The sequence below is a fragment of the Lepidochelys olivacea genome (genome assembly GCF_965140295.1).
Source record: "Lepidochelys olivacea isolate rLepOli2 genome assembly, chromosome: 3".
Lineage (NCBI taxonomy): Eukaryota > Metazoa > Chordata > Testudines > Cheloniidae > Lepidochelys > Lepidochelys olivacea.
In genome coordinates, this window is record NC_140413.1 from 124,839,926 (window position 1) to 124,860,811 (window position 20,886).

Here is a 20,886-nt window from a genome sequence, read left to right on the forward strand (position 1 = left end):
CTATTGTGACGCATAAAGGGCTTTATCGATACTGTCGCCTCCCCTCGGAATAACATCTGCGCCCACCTTGTTCAGAGGGCTATGGACCAGATCTTGTGTGTTTTCCCAGGAGTCTAGTGCTATCTGGTCGACATCCTGGTCACTGGAAGGAATGAGGAGGATCACGTAAAGAATTTAGAGGCTACGCTACAAAGACTGGAAGAATATGGCGTACAAGTCCAAAAAGACAAGTGTGAATTCTTTCAGCCCTCTGTTGAATATTTGGGACACATCATTGATGCTACAGGTCTTCGTAAGGCTCTTGCAAAAGTTAAGGCTATTGTGGAGGTTCCCCATCCTCAAAATGTTAACCAGCTTCGCTTGTTTCTAGGAATATTGAACTATTCTGGAAAGTTCATCTCACAGTTAGCCACACTGTTAAAACCACTTCACAAACTCCTGGGGCAGAACAAGGCCTGGAAGTGGACTGAAGTCTGTGATGTTGCATTTAACAAAACTAAGGCTGCACTGCTAAATTCGGGAGTTCTGACGCACTCTCATCCATCCTTACCTCTACAGTTGGCCTGCGATGCCTCCCCTTATGGAGTGGGAGTGGTCGTGTTATACATTATGCCTTCAGGAGAAGAGAGACATATTGCTTTTGCTTCATGCACCCTAAGCAAAGCAGAAACTAACTATGCCCAAATTGACCATGAGGAATCGTTTTTGGACTTCAGAAGTTTCATCAGTACCTGTTCAGATGGAAGTTTACACTTCTCACAGACCATCGACCTCTGACTTCAATTTTTGGACCATGCACAGGCATTCCCCCATTAGCTGCTAGTCGTATGCAACAATGGGCATTGTTGCTTTCCGCACACACATATGAAATCCAGTATGGGAAATCCACTCTGCACAGCAATGCAGATGGTCTCTCAAGGCTGCCTTTGTCAGTCAAGCTTCGAGCTATTGCCCAGAAGGAAATCTTTTACTTTGAACAGGTAGAGAACACACCCATCACCGCTACTCAGTAAAGAAGGCAACTCGTGATGCATGGAACATCTCGACGAACCTCTCCGGTCTCACCCGACCTTGTTACCTACATGTCCAGGAGAACAGAGTTATCGGTCCATGCTGGTTGGTTGTTGTGGGGAAGGTGGGTCATTATCCCACAACCACTGAAATCACAGATCTTAGAACAGCTACATTCTGGTCACAATGGAATAGTGCGCATGAAGGAAATTGCACAAAGCTATTTTTGGTGGCTGGGATTGGACAGTGCTATTGAAGAGAAGGCAAGAGCTTGTATGTCATGTCAGGGTGTGAGGAATGCACCACAGTGGGCACCTCTATACCCCTGGGACTGGCCTGAAAACCTGTGTCAATGTATTCACTTTGACTTCACTGGCACACTAGAAGGAAGCATGTTCTTGGTGGTGGTAGATGCCCATTCTAAATGGCCAGAAGTCTCTCTAATGCAGTCCACTACTGCAGAGAGTAGTATCCAAAAACTACAGGGACTCTTCAGTCGTTTTAGTCTGCCAGAACAACTTGTGAGTGACAACGGACTTCAGTTCGCCTCTCAAGAGTTTGGAAATTTTATGAAGGCAACTGGGATACACCACATCACTTCAGCACCATATCATCCATCCACCAATGGATTAGCTGAAAGATTTGTGCAGACAATGAAACAAGCTTTGAAATCAGCAAGGGGACAATTATCTATTCAAAAGCGTCTGGACACCTTCTTACTATCCTAAACACACCTCATGCTACAACCAACGCATTCTCTGCCTTTCTAATGATGGGTAGACAGTTTCACACTTGCTTTGATCTCCTGAAACCTTCTGAACCCCGACAAATATTGCAACATCAGCAGCAAGATCAAGTCATCAGGCGTGCACCCAGAGCAAAAGACCGAACCTTTAGCCTGGGACAGCTGGTTTTGGCTTGGAATTATACTTCTGGAGCTAAATGGGTTCCTGCCACTGTCACCGCTCAAACAGGACCTGTTTCCTACATTGTCCGGACTGCCGAAGATCTCACGTGATGGAGACATGCAGATCAGCTATTGCCTGGTCATACTAGTCCCCAGGACACATCTTCAGTTGAGTTGCCTGACTTTACCACTTCAGGCGAGACACCGAATCAAGAGTCACCTGTTCCTGATTTTTCCCCTCCATTACTGCCTGCGGCGGAGATACACTCCTTCCCTGAACGAGCCGATACCACATCCTCACCTGTTCGCACTGCGAACCCTGTGCCCATTGTCAGGCCTGTGCCCAAGATACTTTTTGGTGCACCAACACCAGAAGTCCTCCGTAATCCACCTAGAGACAGAAGCCCTCCTCAATGGCTGGATCTTTAGCTTGGGCGAGCCCACGGTTATGGGGCAAATAATCCCCAAGGTCTAGCCGGAAATGGAGGCAGTCTACCCTCCTTCTCTAGTTTAGTGTTTGTTTTATTTAGGGGATGTTCTCTTTAAGGCGGGAGGAATATGTTGTGTATTTGGTTGTTGTAGTAACAGAATCTTGTTGTTGCTATGGCAACTGAGTTAGATTATTAGGGGATAGCCCAGCTGGTTTTGGCTGGTTGTTGGTTAGTTTAGTGTGTGGCAATAAATGGCTGCTTTTCAGCTCTCTGCGTCTCAAGTGATTTCTTCCTAAAACTGCTGCCCCCAAGGATACAACAGGTATAACTTGTTCCTGAAAAATGTACTAAATAATAATGTCCAAAGTATCAGATTCCACATCTTGGTGGCAGGCTTCTGACCAAAATCTAGCACTATGGCACTAAACTTTAAAAAGCAGAATTTAAAAAAGATTCAGCATGGATGCTGTTTGGTCCTAATAGTCACAGTTGGGTCTCCCCTCTGAGAGAGTCCTTTTTGTAGCTCAGAGCTGGGTCTGCTTCAAGGCCCAAAGGTCTGTGTGTCACAAGCAGACAGGCTCTCAAAGTCTGTGGTATGGAAAACCCTGTAGAAAAAGATTTGAATTAAATTGTATCTGAAAAAATGGAGCATTTGCCAAGCCCAGTACACCATAATGCGGTGACATCCTCATTCTTGCATTGTCATAGTAATACAATTAGAGTGGGAGTTTCCAAACACTCAGCATTTGGCCTAACTCTGCTCCCACTGAAGTCAGTGGTAAAACCGCCATTGACTTCCCCAGGAGCAGAGATAGACCGATGCTGAGTGCTTCTGAAAATCCCAGCCATAGGCTTAGTCTGCAGTAGACAAGGTTTGTTGGTCTAGCTATACTGCCAAACCCTCTTAGTGGAGGGTTTATACCAGCAAAAAAGTCCTTTTGCTGGGGTAGTTTGTATCTGTTGCCCGAATGAAATAAACTATACTGCAAAAGGACTTTTATGCAGTATAACTACATGTACACTAGGGCTTTCGCCAACACAGAAATGTCACAAAAAATCACACCTCTCGGTGGTGATACTCTATCGGCAAAAATTCTCGTATAAACCTATCCTTAGTTTTGTCCTGTTAAACAACTAGTTTGATTAGTCTGACTTTTATACAAAACTGATTTCATTTGCTTGTATTGATTGAGGATGAATTCTCTTCTCTTTTCCTATTTTAATGTTTACATGGATACCGGTGCATTTATTATCTACACTACCACTTACTTCGGTATAACTTAAGTCACTCAGAAGAGTGAATAACCCCCCTCCCACTCCTCGAGAGACATAAGTACACTGACCTAAGCGCCGGTGTGGACAGCACTATGTCGGCAGGAGAACTTCTCCTGCTGATATAGCTACCGCCTCTTGCAGAGGTGGATTTATTATGCTGATGAGAGAGCTCTTTTCCATCGGCATAGAGCGTCTTTGCCAGACACGCTATGTAGCTGCGCCGATGTAGCACTTCTAGTGTTGACTAGCCGTAAGTTGTACCTTCACTTCTACCTATCTTTTTATCTCTGTCTCTTTATCTAATCCTTATCGTCTCTGTCTAGGTTCTTATACTGCACCCAGATGCTGTGTTGTATCTGATTGCCTCTTCCAATGAATGTTTCTTTAGGTCTATGCAGTGCACAGTGGTTCAAGTGGTCTTGAGCCGTTCCCATAAAGTGTGTTTAGCTCTGCTTATGTCCTACAACACCTTTTTGTGAGTGTTTCATTAGCAACCATTCAAACCGCAGGTATTTTCTTTTGCAGGCAGCCTACTTGTAATGCAACATAACCATGGAACATTAAGCAATCAGTGGGTCCACTCGTGTGAATCTGTGCTCCCCAACTTGAGTGTGGGTTGCCAAATCTGTCCCTCAATATTATAACCAGAACTGGCTGGAGAATGCCACTTCCATCGTGTGACAGCACCCAAGGCTTCAGTATTTGTTTTCATGCCATATTAGAACAAACCTCAAACTTTGTAAATGTTTTCTCTCTCTCTGGAAGTGACTGGAGAGTCTGCCCTAGATCCTAGAAACCTTCTGGTGACAATATTGTTGAAATTGATGCGTTTTCACAGAACGTTTTGGTTTTGATGAAACAGCATATTTCCATGGAAAAACATGCCAACCAGCTCTAATTAGACCCAATGAGAGTGTCAAGCCTGCCTGGTGTGACTTGTATCTACCTGTCATGATTGTAAAGATGGGCCTGAGTCACCAAACTTGGATCTAGATCAGGATTTCAAAACCCCTGCAAAACTGGGTGGTGATCAACTCTAGGGTTGGTGTTGCACTGTTACAAAAATACTCACGTAATATGGAACTGTATAATTACATAATGAATAGACATCATTTTTGTTGCACAAAGTTCTGTGCATGCATGCCTGTTTGTATGCAGAAAAATCAGTGTGGGTGTAATTAGAATTCACGTCGCCGATGTCGTTTACAAAGGTCATTTCAGACTGGGGAGAGATGGGAAGTGTCGCTGTTAGTCGAAGATAGGCTATTTAACAAGTCTTTCTGACAATAAACAGAGCACAATAACATTACGGCTGCTGTCACCTCCTTCCCCTCCTGCCAGCCCAAAAGCACTTTTAATATATCTCTTGTTTTGCTTAATATAAATATAATGAATTCACTGTCCTCTCCAGCCGTGGTTGAGTTGTGTAATGGCCAGTAGTGTTATAGTGCAAATTCCCACCAGCTGCTGGGATCATGACACTGGTCTTACTCTTTTTTCACTCATAAGTCTTGTTGACAAAACTAGCTGAAATTATGATGTACATTTTGTGAGTGTGTGTCTGTGTGTGTGTTTTGAGCAAGCTTAAATTACCAGGAATTTCCAGGCATTTCTTCTTTCCTGCTGCCCTGTAGAATGAACAAACCTTCCCAGCCCCACTTCTCTTATCTGAGTGCTCAAAAGACCCAAGAAAGTATCACTTCTGGTGGGATTTCAAAACTCAGCTTGACGCAGAGGTTCCAGATTCCAGTGAAACAGCTGCTGTGTACTGTCAGATCTACCCACTTCAATGATCTGTACTGCCCATGGCTGCACCAGCTACAGACATTTGTTTAAAAAATAAAGAGACAGATAAATCCAACTCTTACATTTCTCCTAGCAAGCTCCTGTTATCCATGAGCCTCTTTTAAAAAATGGCGTGCTGGAGAATGCATTAGAGCTAAATGATCATTTATGTTTGTCACAGGGGTTGCTAATGTGTAATGAGATTTTAGAGTTAATGTTTTGTACAAAGCACTTAGCGGCGCCGGAATGAAATTGGTTCAGGATTCTGATGTGGTGTTTTAATTAAAGATAGTTTCCAATCAGGGCCGAGCAAACGACTTGTCAGAAGATTTTATACCCATCAGCCCATATACCGAGGTAATCCTGGTCTTGCTTTCTGCTTTGGGGTACCATTGAGGGAATTAGGTGAGGGAGCCACTTTGAAATGAACACACTGCTGCCTTGCTCAGCTGGGCGCCCCTTAAAGGAGATGGACCATTTATTTGAGGCTATGAAATGTCCACCTGGACGGTGAGGATTTGATTCACTGCTGGGTTATTCCACTTGTGCTAGTGTAACTCCATTGCACTGTAACTACAGTACACTGCACTGAAAGCAGGTGGGAGCCAGAGTCTATGATTCTAGGGCTGACCCTGGACCCTTCACAGTATGGGTCTGACCTCCGATTTCTAATTGCAGTTCTCTCCCCTGCTCTTCTACCAGGGAGAGAAAACAGAGACAAAAAGGGAAATAAGGGTGTGTGCGGGGGAGGGGATTCCGAGTAACTGTAGCTGAATCTGCAGTAGGAGGAGGGGGCAGCAGCACGGGGCATCTCAGACAAACTTCATACAAGTTTATTAGTTTTGCATTTGGTTCCTAGATGCTATGGTGATGGGTGCTTAGGCATGGCTAAACTCTAGAATGCCTGTCTAGTCATCTTTCGTGTAACTAATCATTGTAAAAATTAAATGCATCTGAACAGAGCTATTCCTTTGATTACAGGATTACAAGGGTTTCATTGCATCTAATGTCCAATACAGTGCTCGAACAGTTTATATTCAAGGCAGAGTACTGAAGCATGTGTGGAATTTCATCCAGTGTCATGTACTAATCGGGGCTACAAAATAATCATATTTTAAAAAAAATTGGTCAAACTGTGCCATAACCTAATACATGTATGGAGCTCCCTAGGCCAGTGGGCTTGTGTGCTAGATGTAGATCATAGACTCAGTAGATGTCACATCATAAGATGGTACATCCTGGATTATTGCAGCAGAGGGGAAGCTCTGAAAAAGCAAGCAAACACAGTGCCACAAAAAATCATATTTATTCTTGCAGGTTTTCCGTTCTAAACTTTTTATATCTGAATAATTGCCAACCATCCAGCTATGTGGTTTACATTCCATTTGGTAGGGAACTTAATTGAATCCTTTTTAGTATATGCATTAGTCTTTTTATTAGGTGTTTGCCTTTAAGGGAGAGAAAAAAATTCATTTTATATGCAGTCTTGCCATTATTGTTTTCTTTAAGGTTCACCTCCTTGTATGTTTTTCTTTCTTTTACAGGTTTCTTAATTTAAATGTCTCATGTGCAGTTTGGAGGCTGAGGTGCAGTAAGCAGAGTATTTTCACAGGATTATTTCTAACATTAGCTATTCCTTTGGTGAGCTCAGTAGTTCCGTAGAGGAATTCACCTGCGCTGCGTGAAGGGACTCTGGGGACGAGAGTGAAGAGATGAGGGTGAATTACTCAGAAATAAATTTGGTATATGGATATTCTGGATAGAGTAACATTTACTCTTCTTTTATCCATAAACTTTGACAGCGATCATAGGAACTCAAGAAATTACAGGGATAGAAAGAGGCCAAGAAATTTATTCAGGTCAGGCCCTCTGTGACATAGCATCACATACTGTAAATATAGCTATGTCTACGCTATGAGCTAGGGCTATGATTACCTTGCTTATGTACATATACTCATATGAGTATAAATAGCAGTGTACCCATGACAGCATGGGTACTGGCAATGGAGGCGTAGCTGAGCCATGCCAAGTACTTACCCCCTGGTTTCCGGCAGGTTTGTACTTGCACAGCTCAATCATGCCTCTGCTGCCTCTGCTAGTGCTACCGTGGCTACACTGCTACTCCTACTTGCACTAGCTTGATGTGCAGGGGAATCGGATCCCCAGCTTGTAGTGTGGACATAGCCTACAGTACGTACAATAACTATATAGCATCTCTTTTGTCAGGCTGCATTTGGCAAACCGCTTAATGTGTGGTGTTTACATTTTTCGGGGTGGAGAGGTACTGCTAGATCCAGCAGTGCCAACCCCAGGTGTTCAAAAATCAGGAGTCAGGCCCCTCAAAATCATGAGATTGCCTTAAAATTATGAGGTTTTTTTTAAAATGATGAATTTGGGGTTCTTTTGATTTGCCTTCTGGTTTCTGGGCCTTTAGAGTGCATTCGGGTCACATTTTGAAGTATTTCTCCACACCCATGAGGACTAGAAACTTACGTTGAATCACAGGACTCCAGGAGCTGAGGCTTTATGAAAAGCATCAAATGTCATGAGGCTATACAAGTGAGAGTTGGCAATGCTTGAGGGCCAGGCTGACACCTCTTCTTGCTGCTATCACGCATCTCTGTGGCCATGTCACTACAAAGATGCTAGCATGTCTTCTCCATATTAGATTCCGTGTATGGGAGCTGATCCGTGAGTGCTAGGGGATGCTGTGTGCTCTCTAGTAAGGACAGAGCTATAACTTGTGGGTTCCTCCTTGCTGACATCAGGATTCTTTAACAAATGAATGTTTTTTTTCCTGGGGGGGGGGGGAGGTCTCTCCCTGTCCCCCCTCCAGCTCAAAGCTCCATGAACTGGGGACCTGGAGCTGGTGGGGGCCCACTGATATTTTGTATCTGAAGAGGGATTTAGAAGCCTAACTTTAGGCACCTATGTTTAAAGATTTGTCACACGTAGCTAGCACTGACAAGTAAGATCATGGGCCCAGATCCACAAAGGTTTAGGTGCCCAGCTTTAGGGTATGCTGTGATCCACAAAACTCCTTCCGAATGCTGTAGGTGCCTAAACATACTCTGTGCCTGAATTTTCAGGGTAAGAGTTCCCTTGGTGCCTAAGTGTCTGTCCCTGGGCATGCGCATGGCTGACTCGGATTGTTTATCCACAGTGGAGCAGCTTCAAGAGGAGAGACTGAGGGAGCCTTATATTGGAATGTCCCATAGCTCAGGGCACGCACCTGAGAGCTCAGATCCTTTCTCCCACTCAGGCAGAAGGGGCCATTGAACCTGGGTCACCCACGTCCCAGGTGAGTGCTCCATCCCCTGGGCTAAAAGTTATAAGTTTTGAACCTTATAACCTTGCACCTGGATTGAAGCAGGTGCCTGACTCATTCCTGCAAGGAACGACTGAGAGGCGTCTAAGCCACCTGACTCCAGGAGAGGGGTTCCCACGGGTGGCTTGCTAGCAGAGTCTGGGCTGCAGGGAGGCACCTTAGATGCCGATCTCTGTGGGAGGGGTGGGGCTTAGGACACTCCCCTCTCATCAGCATCTCCCATTGGCCAGCGTAAGTGGTTCCCTGGCTAATGTGCTGGCTTTTGCGGATTGCATTCTTAGGCGCCTGTCTCTCTCCATCCATTGCACAGGGAGCCTATGTGCCTCACTCAGGCTTTATGGATCGCAGAGTTCCTGTGATTTTCTAGGTGCCTGAAAGTTAGGCATTGCACTGCTCAGCCTCGCACCGCCTTTGTGGATCTCGGCCTAGAGGTCTACATACCTCTGAGGTTCTGGGGCATGGTCTGGGATAACAAATGTAGCCATTAGTTAAATGATTTAAAATCTCTTGTATAGAGCTCCAGACACCTTGATGGGTAAATATTATTTATCAGCTAACTGGTTTCACGCCAGTAACCCCCTTTCACTCTTACAGCCTAACACTACACCAGACGCAGATAGAGAAAGGTCAGCTCTTTTCCGCCCGCAAGGGGCACATTCTGCTCCCCAGGCATGTTTGAAACTGCCATTAGCATTAATGAGAGTTAGCCAGGTGCAAGGAGTGCAGGACGAACCCGTAAGTAACCAGACCCCTGGAGGGTGTATGGCTGTGTGCTGCATAAAGGAGCCAGGCAGAACAGATAGGTGCACAAACTACTGAGCCAGCCTGAGCTCAATTGTATAATGGATTTTTGTGATATCAGAGCAGCAAAAGTTAAGAGAGATGTAAGAATGGATGGGGTGCTGTGTACAGGGAGAATGTTTTCCTGAGTTTTAGCTTGACACATTGTGCATGTCTTTAAACCCGTTGAGCAGCTGTTCAGCGAAGGGGAGGTTTTTGAGATTCTCCATTTCTGATCAGGGCCTAAAGGTTGCAGACACGATTTGGTCCAGTCTCCTGCTGTTGTCTTGAGGCCAGAGGAGAATGAGCTCTGATTGCTGTTCATGTTCCAGGGAAGACGCTCCTGACAGAGAAGACTGACCTCTTGTGAGCAATACATTCATGGAGGATTTACATTACAAACCAAAGCAAAAGGGCTGCAGTTTGTTTTGATGAAATAGGACAATTGAATCCCCCACCAGGAGTCGGCTAGGTCTGGAGACAGCAGACGCATCAGCGTTGTCATTTTCCCTTCCAGAGTACAGTGCTAGCCTCTGATTTGGCAAATTCTGAGCACTCTGTGGCTGTGTCTACACTTCAAACACTACAGCAGCACAGTGGTTCTTTGTTGTGAGGTTTCAGCGCTTTTGCTTCAAAAGTCCTTTGCTCCAGCGTCTTTTGGCCTTTTGGCATCTCTGGGTTGTTGATGTTTTGCCTTGTTCCAGCCCCAGACTGATGGGCAAAGAGTGCCAATGGGACAGTCTGGGTGCAGCAGCAGCTGACTGCACACACATCCGGAGCTCCCAGCAGAAACTTGCAGTGGAAGACCCCGCACTGCACACTGTCCACTGGTTAATGCATCTGAGGCTTGCAGCAGAAAGCCCTGCTGGGGGAGAAAGCTACAGCTTCTGATACCTTGCTATCCTGTGTTTCGTTTTATTTACAATTTCTCAAGGAGGAAATGTTACCGTATTTCCAAATCCTGTGTTACCATATTTCCAAATCCTGCATCCCTCTGGAATTGGGGCTTAGTTGCCCCTCCTATAGAGGACCATTCTAGAAGCTGTGACTATTGTTGGACAGATAGGTTTGCTGCCTATTATTTCAGCTCAGAATTAGGGGATATGTACTCTCCTTCGAGCTCGGTGATGCACTCACTGATCAGCAACTGAACTGATCATAGCACAATTATTTCATTTTCCTCCTGCTGCTAGTCCCAGTTGTGTGAAAACTTCATGCTGCTCTCCTGTTTAAAGCTGATAAAGACATCTGTTGATGTCAATATCCAACAGTTGTGCCTCCTGTCCCTCTGCCATTTTTCTTTTGTTGTTTTACACAGACTTTTACAAGTGGCTACCTCTCAAATTTCCTCTGAACTGCATAATTTCAATGGAGCTGGGAAATCTTTTCCCCTCTGAGTGGAAAGGAAAAATGGATCGTCACCGTAACACTGGCTTGGGAAGCTGAATTGAATGCTATTGCAGTTCGACTGAAAAAATCGCAGTGACTTCCCCTGATTCCTCCTCCCTGTCTCCAGAGAAGACTTTCTGCACAGAGCTAATCTTGATTTTCCTTGACACCTCTTGGATTAGGTTTTCCTGACTGTTCAATAGTTTTAAGCCCATAAAAGGGAAATGACCTCCAGTCACACTGACTGGCACACTCATCTCTCTAGTCCAGGGGTGGGCAAACTTTTTGGCTTGACAGCCACATCGGGAAATAGAAATTGTATGGAGGGCCATGAATGCTCACAAAATTGGGGTTGGGGTGCAGGAGGGGGTGCGGACTCTGGGGTGGGGCTGGGGATGAGAGGTTTATGGTGCAGAAGGGTGCTCTGGGCTGGGATCGAGGGGTTTGGAGAGCAGGAGGGGGATCAGGGCTGGGGCAGGGGGTTGGGGTGAGGCTCAGGGGTGCAGGCTCTGAGCGGCGCTTACCTCAAGTGGCTCCTGGAAGCAGTGGCATGTCCCTTCTCCGGCTCCTACGCTTCGGGATGGCCAGGTGGCTCTGTGCATTGCCCCGTCTGCAGGCACTGCCCCTGCAGCGTGGTGTGGCTCCGACCCAGCACCCCAGCTGGAGCAGGGCCGAGTCGTGTGGTGCGGCTCCAACCCAGTGCTCTCGCTGGAGTGGGGCTGAGCCGCATGGTGCGGCTTGCGGGCCGGCTTTAGACGGCTAGCAGGCCGGATATGGCCCGCAGGCCATAGTTTACGCACCCCTGCTCTAGTCCATCATTAGGTCAGGCTCTCACTCCCTTTTGTTCTTCCTGGGTCCTTTTCACTGTCCCCACCCATTCTCATATGCCCTCGCTTGGCATTGATGACCTGCCAAAAAGGAGTCACAATTAACAGCTCCCCCAGACAGTGGTCCAGTTTAGAATACTTCCCATTTTAATTTTGCAAAAATTAAAGCAAAACATTCTTGAATATTGCTTTAAAAGGGCTCCTGTGATATGAATAACACTACCCTCTGCATAAGTAAACACTAATACCAAAAACATGGCCTCTTTCTTTCATGGCCTCCGTCTGCACCTGCGTTCAGTTAAGTCTGCAGGCAGAACTGCTGAGCAGAAGAATGTTTCTGAACTCTTCGTGTGTGCTCTCTGGAAGCTGATTAAATTACTATTTTGATCTCTATCACTCCTCAGAAACCTTTTTTTATTTAATGGAAATTAAGCAGTTTTTAAGTAATCCAGTGGTGTTCTATGAGTCTTTCGTACACAACAAAAGCCAAGTTATTTTCCTTTTTTTCGTCTTTGTTATATGTACCCTGTTTTCAGAACTCAGTATACTGACTATCACAATGAACTGTAACAATCTCCTGGTCTCCATTCCTCTCCAGCTGCTCAGTGAACTTGCAATGGAATGACTTGTTGTTACAGGAGATTTTTTTCCCCTTTGTGCAGGGCACCTTCTTTTCAAAATGTGAAAGCTCCTGACTGCTCACATTCTAGAGCGATCACATTGGCTGAGCCTAAGTGTTTTATTATGAGAAATGTTCTGTCTCTTTCTGCAGGCTCATTGCAACATAAAGGTATTGTCTGAGGAACAGTGCTGGACAGAGGAATGGTGGGAGTCAGGGAGAGTTTAGCTCTGAGTGGGAGGGTGAAGACATGGAGAGTGGAGGGCAGGGAAGGGCGGGTTTTAAAACAAGAGAAGAATTTAATAACTGTTGTTTCCCTGTTTGAAAAAAGCAGATGAAATTGGCTCTTTTTACGTGGGCCAGATTCCGGAAATTCTTTCCCATGCGAATGACTTCCCTGTATCAACTTCAGGACCCAGGAAGTACCGCTTTACCATTTCCACCCTCTGGGTATTAGGGACAACATTGTTTTGTCCCCATTTGTTCTTCAGCCATCAAATCACAACCAGAACAGCAACTTTTTGAGACTTAAAGTAAGTAAGAAAAAAATCAACCAACAAATTCAAACCTCAGTAGGTGAGGACGACTTCAGAGGTGATTTCAAGCTCTGCTATTTGTCTCCGACTTGCAAGCTGCATCGCTCTGACCCCTAATCTTCCTCACTTGCTCATTTTGTGCATGCACAGGCAGGGAGAGATAATAATGGACCTTGTGATTGTACTTGGTGTTCCAATAACAAACGGCAGGACCCGAACCTAAATTGTTTGCACACGTAACACTGCCCTTATTTCTTAACGAGAAGGGCTCAGGAACTGCCCTTTACCAAAATGAAAGAAACAAACCAAGCGTGTTCTCTCTCTCTCTTTCTCTCTTTCTGCTTTGGTTAAAAAAAAAAGTCCCCACAACAAAAAGGCATTATGATCCTTAAAGGTATAGGAAACCTTTCCAGTAGAGATTTTCCAGGCACAAAGTCCAGCTCTGTTTCAGACTTCTGTCTCTCTAATAAGCCCACATGGTTCAAGTTTTCTGAAGCAGCTTGACCTCTTGTATGAGACTGAATAAATACTCTCTGGGCCAACCGGAATCCCAATTTCAGATTTGGGAGGAATCAGCGTTCCTGGGGGAAGTAATTCTTTGGATGCTTTTTCTAATGCAAAGAGTTCTAGAACTTGTCTCCTTCTTAAATTATAAATCTGCACTCAGTGTTTACAGGGGTTTCTTGTTTATTGTGAAATATTTATTGCCAGGCTCTGCATCTGTTGTTCAGGCCAGTGATGTTGTCTATTGTTTACTCCGAGGAAACAAAATTCTAAAATAACCTTTTGGTAACATGGCACACCCCTTCTTATGTGACCAGTCTTGGGTGCAATAAAATATGTGCACTATCACTAGGAGACAAGATACCTAGCATGGTGCCTCTTGCCTGGACCAATGTAGGCAGTATATTTTAATTTGAACGCTTTCAAGCTGTAAAGAAACCCCATTTATCATAGATTGGGCTAAGTTTACTTTGAGGGGGGATGTGGGGAGGTGCAGTTGGTTTAAAAAGCTAGGTTGAGCTCCATTTTTAAACCCTCTTCAGGAAAATGGCATTATAATGATCTTCCGCAGAGATAAGTCTGTTATAACAACTGTAAAGTTGCTTCATTATTGTCATAGAATGGAAGCCCACTCACTTATTGCTAGTTTCATAATCTCTGGAACCGAGAGCTTGGTAATGTAACCTGTTTGACCCTGCCTGCTTCCTCCTGATCCTCCCACGTGCACACATAGGTTAACAGACACTCATTAGCTTTCTCACTGTCAGCTGCTATTAGTGCATCTGCTTTTACTCCCAGCTGTGAGACAGATGAATGGGCTCCTCCAGATGCAATCTTAATGCTGCTCTTAGCTTAGCCAGAGAAGACATATGAACCCCAGGCCCAAGATAGCGACACGGGAACCCCACGCTCCAACAGCCTGTGTGTTCAAAGGGTGTGGAGGGGTGTGCAGTTCTGCAACAAAGCCATTTCCCCTCTGCACAGTCTCTGCTTTCCACCGCTTCGATTTACAATTTCAGTAACACCACTTTACGCTTATTGGGTATGTACTGAAATCACTTCACAATGGTAAATAAGCATTAGTGTCCTTCTGCAGATGGGGTAATTTAACCCCTTTGTGCCTAAATGACTCACCCTATGTCTCACAGGAAGCCAGTGGCAGAAATGTTAACTGACCCCAGGTTGAATGACTTGCTGTCCTGGGTTCAATGCACTAGAGCACAGCTGCCCCCAATTAGACATCAGCTAGATGTAGCTTGAGCATGGGCAGGACTTGAAAATGAGTAGAGGAGATAGTTGGGGAGGAAGAAGCCTGCCAAAGCAGAAGTAAGTAGTAGGAGCGAGGCTGTGAGTTCCTGTTGGGGTGAGGTGTTCATGACTTTCAGCTGAATGGCTGTTAATATAAGGGACTTACTATAACAATGCACTCATTATCAGATATTTGGTTCTGCTAAGGCTCAGTGATGTGTCTCTGGGTAGCACTCCAGGACCGGAGGAAGAAGTTCGATTGCTGTACGTTGTATGGGAACTGAGTGAATTTGCAGCCATGACCTACTTAGACTTTTGGGTGGGAGGGATGAGAGTCAACAGACAATATGGGAGCATCTCAGACAGGCCAGCAAGGAATCATCGTTGGTGGCCATTGAAGCAGCAGTCTGACCTCATTCTGGATGGACCACAAAATCTGCTTGCAGAGAGAGAAAGTGCAAGCCAGGGTAAATTAGAGGATGGGACAGATGCTGAACTACACTTAGCTAAAACATGAAGGGCTGTATTCCACCTTCCGTAGCATGGATTTTCAACTCATTTGAATGAAAACCTCTTCTTATGTGACTCTCTTGTTCGACTTTGGAGAAATGCAAAGGACTGTGTACTTGTCGTCTCATCTTCAGATTCCTGGGTCATAAAGCAGACAGAAGTTCTTATTCTCATTTTTGAAGGGGGATTAAAATAGATTTTCTTCAGATTCAGGATGTGTTCTTTGTACCTGCTGCAAAACTGTCTGTTACAAGGATGCAGTTGTGGGTATCTGCAGTGGCAGACACAGCATAAGCAGACACTGTTAAAGCAAATTCTTCCACCCAGTTCCACGAATCTAGCCAGTCCCTGTGAATCACCCAGAGATGAAAGCTGCCTCCTTTTGGCTGACTGCTCCTGAAAAATATAAATTGCTTCTATTTGCACTGGCTGCATGGCTGCCACGTTGTAGGGTCAACACATGAGTCTTACTGACGAGGTCTTACACCAAAATCTGAATATGTCATTGGCCAACACATAGCTTGGGGGGGTGCACACAGCTTAACTGTATATTTGAGAGGGTAAGGAGAGGGGAATGCTGCAGCCCTGAACCGGGGCTGCCTGGCAGTGCCCCTAGTCACTGTTCTGGAGGAGGGTGGGAAGAGGACAAATGTGGCTGTAAGCCAGTTTAGAGACATTCAGGATCCTGGAGCCACCCAGGGCCCGGGTTAGCCCCTAACATACATTAGAGCAGTCTCCGAGCTATTCTGATTTATGCCAGGCACCTCATGCCCCATGGGCCTATTTCTGCAGCCAGGGATTGCTGAGGCATATAGCTATCCTAGCTATGGATCTCTTCTCCTGAACATTCAGTGGGGACCAAACAGAGGGACTTGGCCACTGATTGGTAAGCCAGCATTACAGCTTTGCAAAGCAGCCCTAGTGGGGTTGAGGATCTGGCTCAGTTTGCCCTTTGCTGGGAGGCTGCACAGGTGCTGTTATGTTGTCCACCCACTAGGAGTCAAATGTGCTTTTAGATTGGATAATTTTTTATGAGATTAAATAAAGAGTCTTACTCACTCTACAGCAGCTCGCTTGAATTGACTCATGGCACTCCCCTCTCTGTGACTTGCAGTTAGAAGTAGACTTGCTCGAAACAACATCTCCTCTTCATTTACAGAGGAACAGCCCTGAGATGGGGCCTATGCCCCACACTGGCAAGTATAGGGTTAAGAGGGAGTTTGAGGCCCCAGTTAGTCCAGTCTGTGGCAGCAGGAGGGGAGATGCTAATTGACAATTAGACCCAGCTGTAGAGAACCAGAGGGGGTGGTTCTGGTAAAGGAAGGGCTGCAGGGCCCAGGAGGAGACCTGAGAAAGCAGAGCTGTAGTAGGGAGCTTGTACCCTGGGCCTGAAAGGAGACGGCAGCAGAGGCAAAGTGTCTCTAGGAAGCTGCCAGAGAAGCTTGGGGATACCCTGAGGAAGCTCCTTAGCAACAGACTGAGAAAAGCTGCATGGAGACAAGACTGGAGGGCACAGCTCCAGGATAGACGCTTTCAAGCAGGTAACGGTAGGAAGCAGCCGGGGAACCAGCGAGGGATCATGAGAAACAGACTCTTGCTGCTTATCACAAGGGCTCTGGGCAGGAGCCTGGAGCAGAGAGCAGGCCTGGGGTCCCTACCGGGCACTCACAGGAAGGGCAGTGTAAGTCTCAGGAGTAAAGGGGTAAGGACTGTTAAGCCCAGATCAGGACTGAAGGCCTGCTATGTGGGCACTAAGCCTTTGGGTGTTTGGTTGGACTTTGTGGTTACCATGGAAAGGGACTGAACTGAAAGGTGTCTTGGCTGATGAGTTAGGTCACAGAAACTGCCGCAGAATGAGAACGGAGGGAAGTGGGGGTGCTAGAGGCAAAGGACCTCGTTGATTAGGATTGCCAATTTTGGTTGGATGTATTCCTGGAGATTTCACCACATGACAATCTTTTATTAAAGATTTATCTTTAATTCCTGGGAACACCAGGCCAATTCTGGAGGGTTGGCAACCCTAGATAGCCTGACCTGATGCCCTGGGTGGTACTGCAGTGGGACAATTGCTTACAAGCCCCTGACTCTAAATGACTCCAGGTAGGGGAGTGTCAGGGCTGAAGAAGTATTCTTGGGCTTTGCAATGACTGTCAGGTGTTGGGGCCGTGTTTCCATGAGAGCTATTTTGACTGTATTCTATTCTATTCTATTCTATATAGGTTTCAGAGTAACAGCCGTGTTAGTCTGTATTTGCAAAAAGAAAAGGAGGACTTGTGGCACCTTAGAGACTAACCAATTTATTTGAGCATGAGCTTTCGTGAGCTACAGCTACCAAATAAATTGGTTAGTCTCTAAGGTGCCACAAGTACTCCTTTTCTTTATTCTATATAGGTTCTTACACCATGCTCCACCCCGTAGTACCTGAGTGTCTTCCAGCAGTACACTCATCCTGTGTATTCTCTCATCATCTTCCTGGGGAGAGAAGTGTGTAGAGTGTCTTGTTTTGGATTTTTAAAAAAACTATATGAGTTCTGAAGCGGTTTGTGATCACCTTTAGTTCCTGAGGTCGTTCATTCCACAGTCCTAGCCTGTCCCCAGAGAAAGCTCTCTAGTCTATTTCCATGAAGAATTTTCCACTGCAGGCATGCCGGGCGAGTGTGAGGACAAGCAGCCTGGGGCCTAGATTTATTTTGTTTGCATGGCAAACTTTGTGGGAAGAGGAAAGTCAGTCATTCCTAGAGCAGGAATGCAGTATGCTCACTTATGTCCTCTCACACAGCTGCACCTGCATGTCCCACCCGCAGCTGCTGCAGCTTCGCTTTGCCTCAAAACAGTCTTGTGTTGGATGCAGGGGCTCTGCTGGAGATCCTCTCCAGCTATCCATGGCTGTATTACATCTGCTTCATGTTGCCTTTTTAATCCTTTGCCTCTTCCCTAATCTAAAATTAAACTATCAAATCTGAGCCATGCCACTCGAGAGGGCCACACCCTGAGCTGGCATAAATCAGCATTGCTCCACTGAAGTCACTAGAGCTATGCCAGTGTACACCAGCTAAGGATTTGGTCCAGGTGCGTCCGTTTTGTCCCACAGAAAATCAGTGGAAAAGATATGATTGTATCAGTAACATGCAAAGGAAAAAAAATGCCAGAAAAGACTCTTAAAAAAAAATCTGACATATTGTCATTCAGAAGAGCATTTCCATGCAGGAATTTTTCCAATCAATAAATTTTACAGGCATTTAAGGGATAGCTTTTAGATTAATGGAAATATTACTTGAATTAAAATTCAACCCATTAAGCCATCAATTATATTGTCATTGCAACATCATGTGCTTAATGTTAATGACACACACAAATAAAAAAGAAATGACACAAGAAAGCTATTTGCGTTACTATTCTCGGTGGTATGAGCCAAAAGCCTAATAAGATTTACTCTCGAAAGCCAAACTGAAGCCAGAGATGTGACAAGGGAGGATGAACAGAGACACTGTTCAAATGGATTTGGTGAAGGTAGGAGGCATTGCCCTATGTGCAAAAACACTGAAACCCCCCCCCCCCAGCCCAATCCCCAACTGCATTTTGGACCTATTCTTACAAGGAGCTGAGTCTCCTCAGTTCTCACAGACCTCAGGAGGAGTTGAGGGAGCTCTCTGCAATATGTGGGTAACAGATCCCTGCCTCATGACTGCAAGGAATATGGATTTGGTCTAAGAGTTGGGGGACCCTCACAGGGTTCCGTCTGGAAAAGCACCACCAAATTCAAAAATTTGTCTGAACCTCTTGGGCAGGGCCAGCTCTAGGTTTTTTGCCGCCCCAAGCAAAAAAATCTGCCACTCTGAGAGCACAACTGCCCAAGCAAAAAAAAAAAAAAAGGTGGCCGCCTCTGGAATCGTGGCACGTGCTTGCTTTGCTGGTGCCTAGAGCCGGTCCTGCTCCTGGGTCAGCACTGCTAGGTTAGAGATCTGCCCAGACCAGATTTCCTGTCAATGCTAGCGTCAGTACTTTCTGCTTCCAGTCGGGCTGGAAACACCTGGAGAGCAGCCTTTCTCGTGGTATTTTTGACATTTCCACTTCTCACCCTGGCTGGGACATTGAAGCGCAGAGATGAGTGATAATGAAAAATAACCACCCTGAGCTTTGCAATCTCCTAACAAGGTTCAGGCTGAATTTTTGGGTGAAGATTCTGGTTGTTTTTGTCTAAGCTGGGTCACTCATTACTGGTTTGCTCAGCTCATATTTGGATGAGGGAGTGGGCCTGAATCAGTCTGAACCTGACCACTTCAGTGGGTTATTTTCTTGTTTAGCCAGGCCACATCAACTCCACTGTGTGTCTTCTGGTGCTAATACATCCCCCGTCTTGGGGTGTGACTCTCTGGGGCAGTGCTTCTTTAGGCAGAGTCCTTGCTGAGAAATGGGTGGGTTAGTGGCCTGCATGAAAATGACACTTGGGCCCTAACCAGTGCCCCCAGCTAGGCCTGATTTAAAGCACCACCAAATTTGTGCGTTAAGGGAAACCTCTAAGTGAGAGCTTGAGTTAACTTGTTTGGTGAAGACATGCTGTTGGTGACTCTGCTCTGGCGCTAATGTATAGAATGATTGGGGCAGATTGGTCTCCAAAGCCAACAATCACAAAGGATGAAAGACAAGAGGAATCCTTTCCGTTATATTTTCCATGTTCAAGGGTCCCCTCAGCACCCAGTTAGCTCAGCGGGTGATAACTAGATTTATAGTCCACTGCCATCCCCTCCCCCAGGCGCTTGCTGCAGTTGCCATGGCCACACAAGTTGCACAGGCTGTAGAGCTGTGCTGGTGGTCCCGGAAGTATTTTCAGAGCTTTGTGTAAGTCTTGGCAGCGTTTGCCTGAAACACCCTACCCTGTTACCACACTTTGAGGCCGCTTAAAAAGAAATAAATGGGATTTAATGACTCACTGTGGCAGGTGCCTCATTATCCCACACAGATTTAAGGGCAGTGAGAGGGAATGTCTAGGCTGTGGGCTGAGCAGTGTGATGGTAAGTGCAGCCAAGCCTGGGGAGAAGGTTTGAGCCTTTCTTCTTGAGTTCTTGGTTAGTAAAACAAAATCCCAGGAACAGGGTGGAGTTTCTGTGTTGTGTGCACTGTGTTTCTAGAGTAGGTTGAGAAGGGCGCCTGCTCACAGCCCGACATGGCTCTCAACACACAGGAACCGAATTAGGTCCCTGCCAAACCTTGGGCTTGAGATGTCCCCTGTTCCCGGCTTTGTTTTGGAGGAAGGAAACAATATCATTTTACTCAGTCAAGCTGCAAGTACATTCCAGGCCAAGGTCAAGCCACCCATCTGGTCTTCTCCATCTATATGACTGAAGTAGCTTCAGCAGGAATATGAAGCAGGGCAAATACATCATTGTTAGAGCTTGCTCTCAGAGAAGCTTCAGGAGCCCTGAACATGCTGTTACTTGTAATGAGGCACAGTTCCCACTCATTTCATTGCAATTGCTATTTAGACTCAATTACCACAGTGGCTGCTCATTATCCCTTAGTTACCAGGTTATTACTACGTTTCTGGAGAATAATTATTTTTTTCCTCAGCTGGTACAGGATGCATTTGTCTCACACTCTGTCACAGGTGTTCAGAGTAGGAAAGCTTCACAGAGTCCCTGACTGCTGGATGGTGTCACTGGACACTTTTCGTGGCATGATTCATCAGCTTCTTGCTGGGTGGAAGGGCTGTTACTCAGACATGCAGGTTCAAATCCA